Below are 15,556 nucleotides of genomic sequence, written 5' to 3' on the forward strand. Positions count from 1 at the left end.
GAGCTCGTCAATGTGAAATCCCACTGTAAGGAAAGCCATGGTTTCTCCTGCTTCCTTGGGAGTCCTTACTTGTGAGTGATGTTGGCTAAGTAAACCAACAGCAGACCGCTGATTCAATGATTTGTCTGCTCTGCCTTCCTCACTTGGTCAGGGATGCAGCTAAGCTCACCAAAGGCAGATCGCTGGATTTGACTATTTGTCACCCTGTCCTCAGCCTTCACCGGTGTCTAAGTGGAGGGAAAATGATGTGCTTGCCCTCAGTTTCTTAGTCCTTCTCCCTCACTCCAGCTCAACTTTAGTCCTCTTCGCCCAGTTCCCATTGTAGAACAGAAAAGGCTGCTTAAGGCCCCATTTATTTACCTAATAAACTGGCTCTTGTATTGCCTGGGAAATGGTAAAATTTTTCTGTCAGGAAATCCTAGTAACAAGCAAACAGAGGTCCAGCAGTCAGGTCTGAAGAAACAACAAGACGAAGGTCAGCTAATATCGCCATTCTTCTCCTTCCTGGTGGCCATGACAGCGCCAGGGTTTATTTGAAGATCCCAGACTTGGAATCCTGGCCTGCATTGTTAGCTGCCCAAGCATTGTAGGCTGTGCCAACAGTTTGAGATATTAATGTATTCTGGAGATCAGTGAATGAAGAATTCCTCTGCACTTTTTCCCTTTTAATTTTCCCCCCTTTCCATCCACTTTGTTTGCAGTGTCTTTGTCTGCCGGTCGTTGCTGGGCATTTCTAGTGAGAGAGCAAAGAATTGTAGAAGGGAAAAGGCAAAGGGGGAGGGAGAGAGAAAACAGGCAAGAGAAACAGGGCGTGTTTAGCACTTTAACAGTTAGGTGACATTTTTACAAGCCAGTCAGGTGCACAGGACTCTTGGAAAGCACGAAGCCGGGCTGGCAATGCAAATTCCAAGCGGAAAGCACATTCTGGGCCATGTCTAACTCATTGATTAGCAGCTCGCAAGGAAAATGCACTTTTATTTCCTAACATCATTTTCCCCGCAGGACGCCCAGCCTGGGTGCTGCTTTGGTATTCAATCCAGCTTCATTATTGCAGCCACCTCGCAACCCACCCTGGGCAGCTGCTAAAAGGGGGAAAAATTAAAGCAATTCATACTCGCAGTGACTTACTGCTGCAGAATAATTGGTTTCTGTTTGCAAAGAACATTATCACAGCAAAGCCCAGAAAACAGAAAGGCCTGTCTGTGAGAGGGTTTCTGAGGCTAGGTTGGAAGGCGGCTGCCGGGGGAAGGAGGGAGGGATGTGAAAAATCACATTTCCTAGAAGGCAATTAGCTAATAATTAATTTTTTAGCATGCTCCCATCGCGGACTTGTCCTTGTGTGATATATAGACAGGGGTGCGGGTTTCTTGGTACATCCTTTGATTCCTCGTGGAAATGTTAATGAGACTAAAGCAGTTAAAGAGCTCTTTAGACAACTCGGAGCTGTGGGGAAGGCCGGAATGAAATTCAGACCCTCTGAGGACTTCTCTGACACACAAGAAGTCCCTTTGTTTCCTGTTTTATAAACCAGAGGCATGTCTAAAATTGCGGGGAAAGTGAGAGGGGGCTGAGGACTGGCGCCGGGACCTGGCTTTCTATATTTAAAAAGAGGAAAAATTGTTCGCTAGTTATCCGTGCCTGGGTTTGATAGGCAGTCTAGGGTGTTTTTGAAGTTCTAAGGGAAGGGTCTCTGAAGATGTAAGCGGGATCTGTCTTTCACTTAGACTTAATTAAGAAACTTGCTGGCTTTGTCTGTAGGGGGCCCATTACGCACAAGCTGCAGCCCCCTCTGAATAGGGGCTCAGCCTGGAAAGTGTATACAAGCCCGGCCGCCTTTGTGTTGTGTTGCCAAACTGGAGGCAGGAGCAAGTGGGAGCCTGGCTCTGCCAGAGGCCAGCCTGTTGTTCATACATGTGAACCATGTCCCAAACAGTGCTACAGCAAGTGGGTGCCCATTCCCTGGGGGACCTAGAACTAATGAACCTTTTAGAAAAGGAACATCAAGAGGGTGGGGGGGGGAGGGTTAGTCTTATTCTCCAGTGTCTCTTTTAAGCCCTGATGATGAGCCACAGAGCTAAACAGTTCACCAGACAGAGCTGGGAGTGTAAGTCAGAGCTGGCCGGGCCCAGGTGCTGGTGCCGCAGTCTCAGCCACCCACCCCCATCACTTGATCCTCCAGCCCAGGGCACAGTTTTGCCTGGTCACTGTTCTTGTAACCCTGAGAATAATGTCCCCCTGGTGGGCTACTGTGGCCTGCCCTATTTAGAACAAAGTTGCTGAATGCCAGAGAATAAAGAACAGCTGGGAGGCTGTGAGCAGTGGTTAATCAGCTAATTCGCATTTCAAAAGGCTCTAATAAGAGGTGATAAATTCACATAAAGCCCTGGGTATGAGTACTTTATTCTGGAAAGCTTTCTCCCTTCTGTTTCTTTCCCTACCCATCTCTGCCTTGTGCTTTGAAGCTCCCGGGGACCTCCCAGGGTATCCACACCTCTGCCCTCTGCCGCCTCCTGAGCTGGGAGCTGCAAACCTTCACCTTCTTGGTGGTGACCAGCTGCAGGCACCCCTGGGGTTCTCCTCCACACTCCTTCAGCCCACCCCTGGCCCTGTCTACCTGGGAGCCCCTGGTCTCCCCCTCTTACCTGCTGAGTTTGCACGAATTCAACCTTTCCCTGTCTACTCACTTACTGCTTGATCTGACGCAGTTGCCAGCCATGGGACCCCAGCTTAACATTAAGTTCTGCCCTATGATGCACAGTGAGAACCCCAACTCCATGTCTGTCTTGGTCTTCTCCCCATCCCTTATCCAGCTATCCAAAACCAAAGGCTGTGTCTTGGGCTTTCCAGTGAACTTTTATGATTAGGTCTTTCTATGCTTACAGGCACCTAGGGTCCCCTGCCCAGTTACTAGAAACCAGCCGGCCAGCCACTGTAGAAATAAAGATGGGATGCCAAAAGCCAGTGATTTTTGTTTCAGCCAGGAGTCCAGTTCATATGGAAAGTAAGCTCGTCTGCACACACACACACACACACACACACACACACACACACACACACCAGTCACACAGCTCCTGACCATATGTAGACTGTGGTTGCTGTAGTTAGTTCACACCTGACAAATGACAAAGCAATAATTGCCCAGAGCATCCTTAGCCGGGGCCCACGAGCACCTTCAGCACCTTGGGTGCTTGTCTTTTCCTGTGGCTGTCATATGTGTGCAGGAGTCTCTCCTATGTGGTCCCTGGGTTTCAAACTCCCAGAACCCCTCAGTCCTATCATGCTGTAGCGATCCATCGGGGACACAGCCACCATCTTAATTACATACCGTGGAGGAATGACATCTCATGTTCTGCTCATGAGTGATGTGGAATTTCCAGAACTTCACAATTTGACAATTTGATGACAGTTAGGGATATCCTTACAAGTCCCAAGATGGCCTTTGACCCCGAAGTGTATCCCTGAGAGCTGGCCAGCTTCAAGGTTTGTCACCCATAATTGAGAATCTGCCTAGCACATTCTCCAGTTATTAGCATCTCTTTCGGTATTATTCAGGTCTCTGATTATTCTCGAGAGATCTACAATGCTCTTCAGAGAGTGTGTGGACCAGCTGTCTCCCAGTGGCCCGTATGTAACAGATCTGGACATGAGGCCAGCCTCCAGCCCTACCTCAGTTCCCAAGACCCATTTGCTGTCAGTTGGCTAAGGAATTATTGAGTTAGTAACTGTAACAGAGCCCAGCACTGAGTCAGAAAAGGGTCTTAGCTACCAGCAGTACAAACCACTGAGCAGCTGAATATAAAAGGGACGGAGCGGACTGAAAGGGAGTTAAAGCTGGGTGTGGTGACTTTCATGTATAATCCTAGCTGGAAGGTGGAGGCAGGAGGACCGCCCCAAGTTTGTACTATGTGATACTTTGAGTGTGTGTGTTGGGGGAGCGGGGTCATTTTTAGAGGAGGAGAAAGGATATTGAGTAGCTTGAAAAATAAATCATAGAATGAGCTGGGTTTTCAGGCTAGAGAAATGGAGAGAGCTCAAATGTGGCCAGAGTCACAGGGCTAACCACAGCCCTGCCACAGAGCCATCTTACTGATGTTTGAATGTGAGCCTTCTCCCACAGGCTCATGTTTAAACATTTGGTCCCCAGTTTATGGCACTGTTTTGGAAAGGCACCTTTAGGAGATAGAGCCTTGCTGGTGGACAGAATCACCCACCCGGGTCAAGCCTTGAGGTTTTATAGCCTGGCTCACTTCCTGAATTCTCTCTGCTTCCTGTTCCTCTAAGAGGTGTAGAGCCCCAGTTGTATTCCTGTCCTGAAGCCATCTGATCCCACACCTTCCCTTGTGTGGCAGACTGGAGACTCTCAAACTATAAGCCAAGATAAATCCCTCCTCCCTCAAGTTGCATTTTGTCAGGGATTCCATTATGACCCCAAGGAAACTAACAAATGCGTTCCTCACAGTCACGGCTGTGCGCTCATTCACACCACTAACTAGCGTAACTAGTGCAGATGGACATGAGAGTCCCCGGTGGAGGAATGCCACTGAAGGGCCTGCAGAACTGATTCGGTTGCTCACTCTACAAGCTGGGTCTTGACTGTTTCTGCCCCAGCTTGTGGGGAGCAGGACCACGCTGACCTTCGGTCCCTTTCTTACCTGGATTCTGGATTCACATGCAAACTACTCCATAAATGCGAGTGAGAACTGGGCTTTGCACTGAGCAACTAGAAAATCTTACTTGTGTCTACTGTAGACTGGCACCACCCCCGGGACATCTCCTTCCCAGTCCCTTCTCATTGAACACAGTTCTGTCTATCTAGGCACCCAGTACAAAGTAAAAGTGCCCGTGGTTCCAAAATTCTTAGTAGTGTCAATATAGCAGCTCCACCTTGAAATCCTTCTTACGGTGGGAGTGCCTGTGTGCTTTCAAAGGTCAGCACATATGAGGTTAGTCCTTGATCCAGGACCATATTAGTCCACAGTTGGTATGCAGTTTTATATGCCCATGCTAAGCAGGTCGGATTACTTCATTATGTTTGCTCCCTACGACCTTGCGTTAGTGATTAGTTATCCCTGTGCTAGCAGTTAAAGCAGCATAGACCAAAAACCACTGGTGCTATGATTCCATCCTAACTCTCCCAATTGTCAAGTTCCCCTGTCTTTGTTCATATTGCACTGTACACCAGGAGCACAGAGCAGAGAGGTCTGTGGTGCCGCACAGAGCAGAGAGGTCTATGGTGCCCCCCGCATGCATGCATATATATATATATATGTATATATATATATATGTACACATGTATACAGGCATATGCATATACATATACATACATACATATATATCTTCCTCTCTGGGCATCTACCTCCAGAGCTGTTAAGGATGCAGAAAGCAGATGCAACTGGAAATGAAGCCTTACCATTGCACCGTTAAGAACTAGTCAAGGGCAGTGGTGGTCATGACTGGGCCACTGCCATGCTCCTGTCCCCAGTTAGAAAGGAAGCACACAGTACTAATATTTTCTGCACAGGGTCTCAGTTTTCTCTTCATTGTTTGGCTACAGTATTATCCATGGCATATGCCCCATGCCCCACTAGGACTTGTGCTCTCTCCCATTACAGCAGACCTCTTTCTGTTACCCTGACTCTCCGTGTCCCATTTATGTTGGATGCCCAGCCTATGCATCTACGACCGCTTACCGCTGGCTCCTTTTCATCAGTCAAAGGAATCATCTAGTCTTCCACTCTGGGTCACAGGCGAGCGTATCTTGGAGGAGCTTGCTCTCTGCAATTTCCACTTCTGTTCCTTCTCCACCCTGCACCCCAGCACCCTTGAGAACCTACCTCAGAGAGTGCTCTGTGAGTCCCCCGTCTCTATTAAAGCCTCTTCAGACCTTGTCTCAGCTTTCCTCCCCTTGTATTTCTTACTTCCCTCCCTTTGATGGGACTCAATATGAAATTACGGTATATTTAGGAACATTTATCATAGTTATTAAGTACAGGGTTATTTGATGTGTTTTTAATGTAAAAATCATAGCTCTCTAAGAAAGTATAGCTCTTCTCAAAAACTGTAATGAATTTAATTGTTTTTTATTGCTCCGTAGCCTTTAATTGATTTTTCCCCCTCTAAGGTTTTTAATTTTTTTCCTGTTTTAAGCCCAGGGAAGGAGGAAATTTCCAAGGGTTATTGTTCATTAGCTGTTAGCAGGAATAATTGATCTGTCAACTCAAAGGATTTATAAGGGTTTGGTTCACAGAATTCAGGAAAGCAGTGCCATATGCTTAAATTCCTCCTCAAAAGGAAACTTTTCAGAAGGGGCTTCCCTACACAGTTTTTATAAGATAAAAATTAGCATGCCTCCGGTGACTAGAGCCCCACCCCACCCCCAGCCCCCACCCCGGTTTTCAAGATCTCCATAATCTTAAGGAGCTACAGTGTGCCTACACCTTAAAAGGCGATCTGGGTATTTCTGCCACTAAAAGAATGGGAGCATAAATATTACAAAGATTGTGGACTTCCCTGATGTCCTTTCCCCCCATGAGAGGAACGGAGCACAACCTGTTTAACAGTTCTTCAGTCTCAAATGAGGTTTTTGCTTTTTTTTTTTTTTAAGCAAATGCACCCAAATTGGGTTTGGTTCACAAAGGCAAGGCTGACTCAGAGCTAACAGACCCATCATTAGCCATCCCTGCCCTCTCAAATGGCCTGTCCATTGCACTGCTCACAATATAGGACTAAGGCCGTAAACAAGGGATCCAAGAGAACTCTGGACAAGAGGCAGACAATGGAGTGGGATAAATTTCTTTAGCATAAATAGCAGTCTCCAAGGGTGACTGGTGTGAATGGATCCCTGCTGTGAGGGCCTCTGTGCCCACAGAGGAGATCTGTGGCTTTAAGAGCTCTGGTCCCACCCCCTGGGCTGGGGAAGTGCTCAGTCTCCCCTGCTGGGCTTGGTCCTCAGGCCCCCTGTGGGCCTCCTCTCTCCTTTCAAGCTGTGAGTCCTAAGGAACTCAATGACAGCTCGTCTTTCATTCAGCTGTGCAAATCCTTGAGCTGTTCCTAGTGCTTTCAAAAGGAAAATAGAAGACATTTTACTTATTCTGTCCAGCAGGGCCATGGAAGTCCGGTAAGACCCAGGGTTATTCCGGCAGTGAGCCTGGGGGAGATTTTCCCTGAGATGACCCATAACCTATCATTTGTGCTTCCCACATCCTCTGCGTCTTGCCCCCAAAGGGACGCCATCTTAAGACTCCACTAGTGCCTGGGTGCTGCTGGCTCATGACTGGGTCACCCAAGGATAGTAACTCTATTGAAGGAAAAAGACACCTCAATATATATATATATATCAATGTTTCACCTTTGCATCACCATGCGCCTAGAAGTTCAGATTCCAGAACGAATTTTAGTTTTTAAAAGTCTTTGAAAATGATTAAGTAACACCTGAATGAAGGGCAGGGGAAGGCAACCAGTCCACGTTCCCATTCCTCTTGTTTTGTTTATTGAGACAGGGTCTTATTATGTAGCCCTTGCCTGCCTGGAACTTGCTGTGTAGATAAGGTTGGCCCAACTCAAAGAGATTCACCAGCCTTGGCTTCCCTTGTCCTGGGATTAAAGGCGCATGCTACTATACTAAGTCAGGGAGGGCTTCTTACAGGGAGACATGTTCTATATGTAGATTTGAACACAGTATTAATCAAGTGTTGCTGTTGACTTGGGATTTGTGACATAAACATAAAGCGGTCAACGAGGCCACATTCTGATGGCGTTTCCTCCTCATTGCTTATCCCAACCCCCAGTCACTTTAGTTTGTTTTGACTTTCCACTACATACTTACACACGCGCGCGCGCACACACACACACACACACAGATACACACACACACACACACACACACACACTGTGCCATGAGTATAGAGATCTGAGGGCAACTTATGGAAACTGGTTCTCTCCTTTGATCACATGGATCTTAAGAATCAAACTTGGGTAGAGCGCTTACCTAGGAAGCGCAAGGCCCTGGGTTCGGTCCCCAGCTCCGAAAAAAAGAACCAAAAAAAAAAAAAAAAAAAAAAAAGAATCAAACTTGGGACATCATGCTTGGCAGCAAGCAATGTAAACCACTGAGCCATCTCACTGGTCCACAGTTCTCTTTCTAGGGGACATGTGAATATTACCTCTAGATAACATACAATATTTACTCTAGGGCTTTTGCTCCCCCACAGATACTCAGAGCTGCAAATCTCAAGCCCCTATATAAGGTGACATAGTATTTACATGAAACCTAGTAGTACATCTCCCTGTGAATTTCACATCATTCCTAAATTACTTATAACACCAACATAGATACTGTGTAAATAGTTGCTACGTTGTTTTGTCTAAGGAATGCTGACAAGGAAAAAAGTCCTGCAGAATACGTTTACAGTGTGTCCCCAAATAGTTTCAGTCATTGAGCTCCACATGTTGAACCCTTGGTTATGGAGGCTGGACTGGACTGGGCTTTTGTTGATAGTTCTCAACTTCTTACAGTACCCCTGACTGCCAGGCATAGCACGTGGTGCCTCTCCTGCTTTAGCATCTTCTCCTCTTTCTGTCAGTCTTTTTATTCTGTGGCTGCAGTGGTACCTAAACTGCTTCCGGTTGCTTTGGTTGTGGACAGCACCTGCCCTTCTTCTTTCTGTCATCTCTCTGCCATTTGCCTCTGTCAGCTCTGGGTGGGCGCGCCATCCTGAGACTCGAGCTAGGTTCTTTCATGACCATAATTAATATTTTTGTACTGTGTTGGTTCCAGAAGTTGAAAGCTTATTGAAGCAGTTTCCAGGTGTGTCTGTGTAGATATGCTCTGAAGAGCCAAGACATGAGCCATGGCTGTATTTCTGCCTGCCCCATCTTAAATCTGTTCTCTTTCCTTGAAATCCTGTCATATTTTAACTTGTTAAAGTTACATTACACACACACACACACACACACACACACACACACACACACACACACACACATATATTTCTTGGAAGAAAAAAATTGGTTTTTGTCCCCCATGCCCCTTATGTTGTCCAATTTTAAACCCATTATTTAGAAGTAATTTCATCTTAAAAACCTACTGACCTAATGTCTTAGTTACAGTTTCTATTCCTGCACAAAAATCATGACCAAGAAGCAAGTTGGGGAGGAAAGGGTTTATTCAGCTTATCACCAAAGGAAGTCAGGACTGGAACTCACACAGGGCAGGAACTTGAAGGTAGGAACTGATATGAAGGCCATGGAGGGGTGCTGCTTACTAGATTTCTTCCCCTGGCTTGCTCAGCTTGCTTTCTTACGGAACCCAAGACTACCAGCCCAGGGACAGCACCACCCACAATGGGCTGGGTCTTCCCACCTTGATCACTAGTTGAGAAAATGCCTTACAGCTGGGTCTCATGGAGGCATTTCCTCAACTGAGGATCCTTTCTCTGTGATAACTCCAGCTTGTGTCAAGTTGACACACAAATCCAGCCAGTAAACCTAACATTACAATTTGCTTGTTCTCAGTTGCTAACCTTTCATATCAAATAATTACATATTGTCTTCTGTGCTTCCCAGAGTTTTCAGTTGCCTTTGTTTTGTCTTGCAATGTTTCTGAATTGAGGGTTTCTTTGTTTTTGTTTTTCCTGGAAACCTAGGTCTTCACACCTTCAGTTTGTTCTCTCTTCTGGATAGGATTATGCCTAAACACTGTTTTCTGTAGAATCAAATGGTGTCTTACCATTATGTTTTCTGTCTTACATAGTTTTGACTTTTCAGATATTGGGAATTCATTCATTTTGGTTTGGTTTGTATCCTAATTTGTTTTGTTGATGGGACCAAGATTATGATCAAAAGAAACTTCAGGAGGAATTATGAAGGTCACAGAAAAAAAAATTTTTTTAAAGAAAATGCTTCACAACCATGGCCACAGACCAATCTGGCCTGGGCAGTTCTTCATTGGGGTCCCTCTTCCCAGGTGACCCCAGATTTGAGTCAATTGTCAGATGAAGCCTATGTGACAGTCTCAGTGCATGGTGGAGTCCCACAGGAAAGAGTTCCTTTGTATACCTGCTGTGTGTGCACCTGAGTTTGCTGTCCCTTGTCTGTCTGCTGTTTTCCTACAGTTGTTCCCTTCCAAACCTCTCTTCTGATCCAAGATGTATCCTACCCTCTCGCCTTTTGGAACTATCTGGTGTTTCTAGCCACTGTTATTCTCTGTATGTGTGTTCTATTTCTTTGATCCCATATCTCTTTGCAATTTTTTAAAAATCCTATTTTATTGAAATATGTTCTCAACTTTGTTTTGTCTTTTAAAGAGGGTGTGTTAGAGTGCTGAACCTTACAAATCCTTACACACTAAAAAAACCTTTCATCCTTGTATCTGATATCCTCCTTATATTTCTTTTCTGTTTTAGTTTAATTTGGGAAGACTGAGCCAAGGACTTCACACATACTAAGCATGTTTTCTACCAAGGACTTATACCCCCTAGCTATAAGAGTTCTTTTTTTAGTAGAATCATTGTTTTATAGGTATAGTATTTTTTTTTAACATGTATTTTCAAGATACTGATTGGTTGTGGGCTACAGAGATGGTTCAGCAGTTAAGAGCATTTATTGATCTTGCAAAGAATCTGAGTTGGGTTACCAGCACCTTAAACATATACATAGTACACATGCATATAATCCCAAAGAATAATAACTAGTGATTGTTATTGTTGTCTGGTTATCAAGTTTTCATCCTGTTGTTAGGATCATTTCTGTATCCCTAGAACTTGTCTTCCCTGTTTCTCTGGGTTTTACTCCATGCTACAGACTCTGCTGGAGTGCTGGGTATGTCTCTGGGCAAGTTTCTGTGGAAGTAGAAAGGCTCACAGAGAAGCACTTTAATTGCTTCTGGGTGACAGGTGGGACTTCCATCCTTGGAGTCCACTCCTTGGAGGACTGTGCTCTGGGACAACAGTTGATGCCCATACCAGCAGCTCTGAGACCCCAAGCCACTCACTCAGTTTCTTCAGAGACTGTGCAGCTCTTGGTGAGAGGGAAATGTGGGGCGTGTGGCGTCCAGCGTGTGGCACATAGATCTGTGGAGATCCTCAGTGAATCTTGATCTCAGCCTCACTCCTGCCGTCCGTCCACTGTTCTGTGCTTCACAGGCTTGTTCTCCTTCTCCTCCCCCCCAGGATCCTCCTCTCCTGTGCTCTTTGGTCTCAGTGTCTGCCTTAGTGTTAGCAGTCAGCCTTACCCTGTTCACCCTCTGCAAGTGCATGGCGTGCTTTCTCTCACTGATTCCTCTTTGGTTCTCTCCACTGTTGCACAGCTCTGAAGCTTTCACCGCCCCCTCTTCGTTTATCACCACTTAAACTTTTCCAGACTACCTATGACCTAATGTCTGCCATTCCTGCTCATCTTATAGGAAGAGACAAATGCTACAGAAACCCTAGACCACATCCTTTGAGTTTGAGATTAGGAAAAAAAAAAAACCACTCGTTTTTCTCCTGCTGCAGTCTCCTTACTCTCAGTAATTCACTTCTCCCCCTCCCCCCAAACATATTTGGGGTTTTTCCACAAATCAGTTCTGTTTGAGACCAATTGACTATCATACAATTTAACTCCCTTCTGATGCCATTCACCTGGAGTGACAGTCACAGCCCCATAAAGGCCTGAGCCCACAAGACCATTTCACTTCTGACACTGCTGTGGCCTGCATGTCTGGGCTCTTCTGGGAGTTCAGCACCCACAGCCCAAAGTTCCCCAAGACTTGCCATTTGAAGGTTTGTGGAACCTTCATTGTGTAGGCATGATTCAAGCATTGACCATGGTTGATCAACTCAGTTTTCAGTTTCTATTTCCTCCTGAAGTTGTGGGCAGGCCTGCTCACCGAGGTGCTCAGTGTCCCTGGCAAGCATCTTCTATCCCAGGGACATTCACGAGTACCCAGCTACTCAGTCATCATAAGCATGTAAAAGACATCACTGTGGAGATCCCAGGGGTTCAGGGACACCTGCCAACAGACTGGATGAAGACCAAATAGTATATTTCCTGTTATTAGTCACAGAGTCCGTGACACAGCACAGGGCCTGCCCACATGTCCCACATAACATCTGGGCTTCAACAACAAGCATTTTCTGAGCATGTGCTTCAACAGGCATTACAGAGCTTATACAGAGATACATTCTTAGCATCATATCTCCTGGAGGGCACATGTATGAGAAGAGCAGGGTTCAAAACAGTGAGTTTAGAGGTTCTGTTTGTATGCTAAAGAAACTGCAAAGAGGCTGGCTAACCACTTGGCAATCCTTTCCCCACAAAAATGATAGAAATCACCAACTGGGCCAGTGGGAGAATAATTTGCTCTTCATTGTTTAAAGAGTTCAAGATGCTTTCTGGTTTCTAGGACACAGAAGTCATTCAGATACATGTCCTGCCTCAAGCTTAGGTCGGCTGAGGAAGTTTTCAGGGGTATACATAATTTCTACAAGACAAAATCAGATCAGTGGTGTAGGGGGTGCTGAAAGGCCCATGCCTTGTAGGACTCTCCTCCTGTTTCCCTCGTCCCATGCTACTGTTTCCAGCAACTGGTCTTGACCAGCTTCCTTACTACTCATCCAAGGCCTTCATTTTCCCTCCTGGGGCACGGAGATTAGAAAGCTGAGAGAAAGGTCTATTTCTTTTGACTGAGAGTTCCACGGGTGACCGGGTTTCTAGATGTGAGCAAAGTACATGAGCTGTGCACAAGGGCTCAGGGATTCTGGAGACCGGCAGTGGAAGGGCTTGGCTGTCTCTGGGCAGCACAGGGAAGAAACATCTAATCCTTGTCACCCTGTGGAACCTCTCTGCAGCTGCAGCAGTGGGATCTGTCGGAATGGAACTGGCTCTGCTCTTCCTAACGTTTGTTCTCTAAACTCAGTTTTCTGATTACCCTGAGATTATTTGCTTTTCTATCCCTTCCCCTTTAAGATTTCCATTTAGCAAGCTAGAATGGACACTGTCATCTTTAGCTTGAAAAAAAAAAGAGAGAAAAAAACCTAACTGATGAGTGCTTTGATTTTCTGATTCTGTCTTTCTTGCGGATTTTGACACTCATTCAGGGTGACCACCTCTTCCTGTTTTCCTACTGCCAGTCTGGACTTGCAGTCTTAGATGGATGATCTACCCAACCCTGGAGGCTGTCCACACAGTTACATCCAACCTGCGTTAGAACTTCTGGAATCGTTCCACTCATAACGAAAACTTCCTCCCTTGACCTACCTGTCATCCCTCCTTCCCCACTTCAGCCTTGTCTGCCCTTTAACTCAGGGTGACTATAGCTGTCATATCAGCAGGGTGAACTTCCACATGAACCGACCCAGTGAGTGGTCACTTCAGCCCCATTCTGTAAGCTCCCAGCTTCCCATCCTTCCGACCTACCCATGTGTTTCGTGTCTCAGTGCCTCCCAGTGTCCCATACTGGTATGGGTTTCTCTCTATAATTAAAGATTATACTATTGGCTAGTACTTATCAAACAACCAGTGTACATAGGGCACTGTATTAACCCAGTGAGTCCTTGCAATAGTCCAGCGAGATTTGGAAGGTCTACATTTTAAAATGACAAAAACTGGGGTTGGGGATTTAGCTCAGTGGTAGAGCGCTTGCCTAGCAAGCGCAAGGCCCTGGGTTCGGTCCCCAGCTCCGAGAAAAAAAAAAAAAATAAATAAATAAATAAATAAATAAAATGACAAAAACTGAAGTGCAGACAAACTGTCATTTGCCCAAAATCACATAGTAAGTCCTTGAGCTGATATTCAAATCATCTGTGTGCTTTGGTTGTTTTTAATTAGAATTAAAATAGCATGCCAAAACATTTGTGCACTAATTACATAGATATTAAAACTACTTCCCTATTAACTGAAAATGTAATTAATATCTCATTATTAATACAATCTTTTTCAGCTTCTTAAAGCAATAGTCCATTAAGATAGCCACTAAATTTTTTTAAGTAAAGCTGTTTTTCTCTCTCTCCCTGTTATCCTGACTTGCATCTCAGTATTATTGTAAAATATACTGCAATATTGTTAGCAGTTAAAGAAATGGTCTAAGTAGCTAAGGAGTCGGGTTGATGGCTTTTCTACATAACCCACTAATTTTTCTACTTTTAAAATATAAATTCTTGGGCTGGGAGGTAGCATAGGGCAGAGTGCTTACCTAGAAGGCCCTGGGTTCAAGTCCCAGCACTACCAATCAGAGCATAAATTCTCATATATTTAGCAAGTCATACTCTTACAATAAAGTATAGCAATTTGAGAAGTATTTTTCCTCTGCTATACTCCAAGACCAATGCAGAATATTTTAATATATTTTAATGATTTATTTTTGTATTATATATTTTATGTGCATTGGTGTTTTGCCTGCATCTGTGTCAGTTGGATCCCCCACAACTGGAATTACAGGTAGATGTGAGCTGCTATGTGGTTACTGGGAATTGAACCCAGATTCTCTGGAAGAGCAGTCAGTGTTCTTAACCTCTGCCATCTCTCCAGCCCCTTAGAATGATGTTTAGATGTTGGTTTTCTGAGGAAGAGCCCCCAACCCTGCTGCTGAGACCTTGGGCGAGTTTCTTAGCCTGTCTAAGGTTTACCCACTTATCTATAGACATGAAGGTAGTCCCACACTGTCAGCTGAATATAAAGAGGCCGTGGATCATGTGACCTTTTTAACTGTTAATAACATTCAGTATGTACAAGTGATATTCCCTTTCTAATTCATCTCTGCAAGTCACATCATCACACATTCTCCTCCCAAACCAGACGCGTGTTCCACACATAATAAAGCCAGCTGAAAGAATGCTGATGTCATAGCCTATACTCAAGTTTCACAAAGAAATGGGGGAGCATGTTTCCAAGGGCAAAGCCTAATGGTTTAAAGCTTATTATTGTCGAGACATGATGGCACAAACCTCTAATCACTGCTCTTAGGAATATAAGGCAGGTGGATTGCCAATTTGACTAGCCGAGGTGAGTGAGCCCCATGTGATCTCATCTCAGAAAGACACAGAGACAGAGAGATATTAAGAGATTGATGTCAGTCTGTCCCCAATCAGAAGAAGGAATATGTTATATACATATGCTGGAGTGGTTCAGGGCTGAGAGGGCGAGGGGAGAGAAAAGACAGTCCAAGGCTCTTGCTCCAGAGACTGCCTCGTCCTCTGTTGGTCACCTGCACTCAGGCCACCCTCACAGAGGTCGGAAGTGAACTAACCTCCCACGCCAGTGAATATCCATGGAAGAGACAAGCAGGACTCTTACACAGAGCAAGAGTCCCAAGAGCGGGGACTCCTTGAATAGCTCATCTGTAGTTGACAATGCCTGAGTAGCTATTGGGTCCTCAGGATGCCCAGTGATGCTGGCATGGCTGTTCACAGTCCAGCAGACCTCCATGACATCATGATGTGCTCTGCTCGTCGGAGCTCTGCTTTGTTGGTGGAGGTTGTATGTCGTCTTGCTTATCTTCCCTTCTTTTCAGAAGATGAGCATTTATTTCTGCCTCTACTCATGGTGGCATATGCAGGTATTATTTTAGAGCATAATTTCA

At 45.3% G+C, this 15,556-nt stretch overlaps 1 protein-coding gene across 4 annotated transcripts in view; it reads left to right on the forward strand.

The window, feature by feature from the left end:
• Stx8 (syntaxin 8) overlaps nucleotides 1-15,556 on the forward strand; it is a 236,952-nt gene that overhangs the window by 176,971 nt on the left and 44,425 nt on the right. The gene's annotated exons all lie outside the window — the stretch shown is intronic.

This window comes from Rattus norvegicus, chromosome 10 (genome assembly GCF_021556685.1).
Source record: "Rattus norvegicus strain SHRSP/BbbUtx chromosome 10, alternate assembly SHRSP_T2T, whole genome shotgun sequence".
Taxonomy (NCBI): Eukaryota; Metazoa; Chordata; class Mammalia; order Rodentia; family Muridae; genus Rattus; species Rattus norvegicus.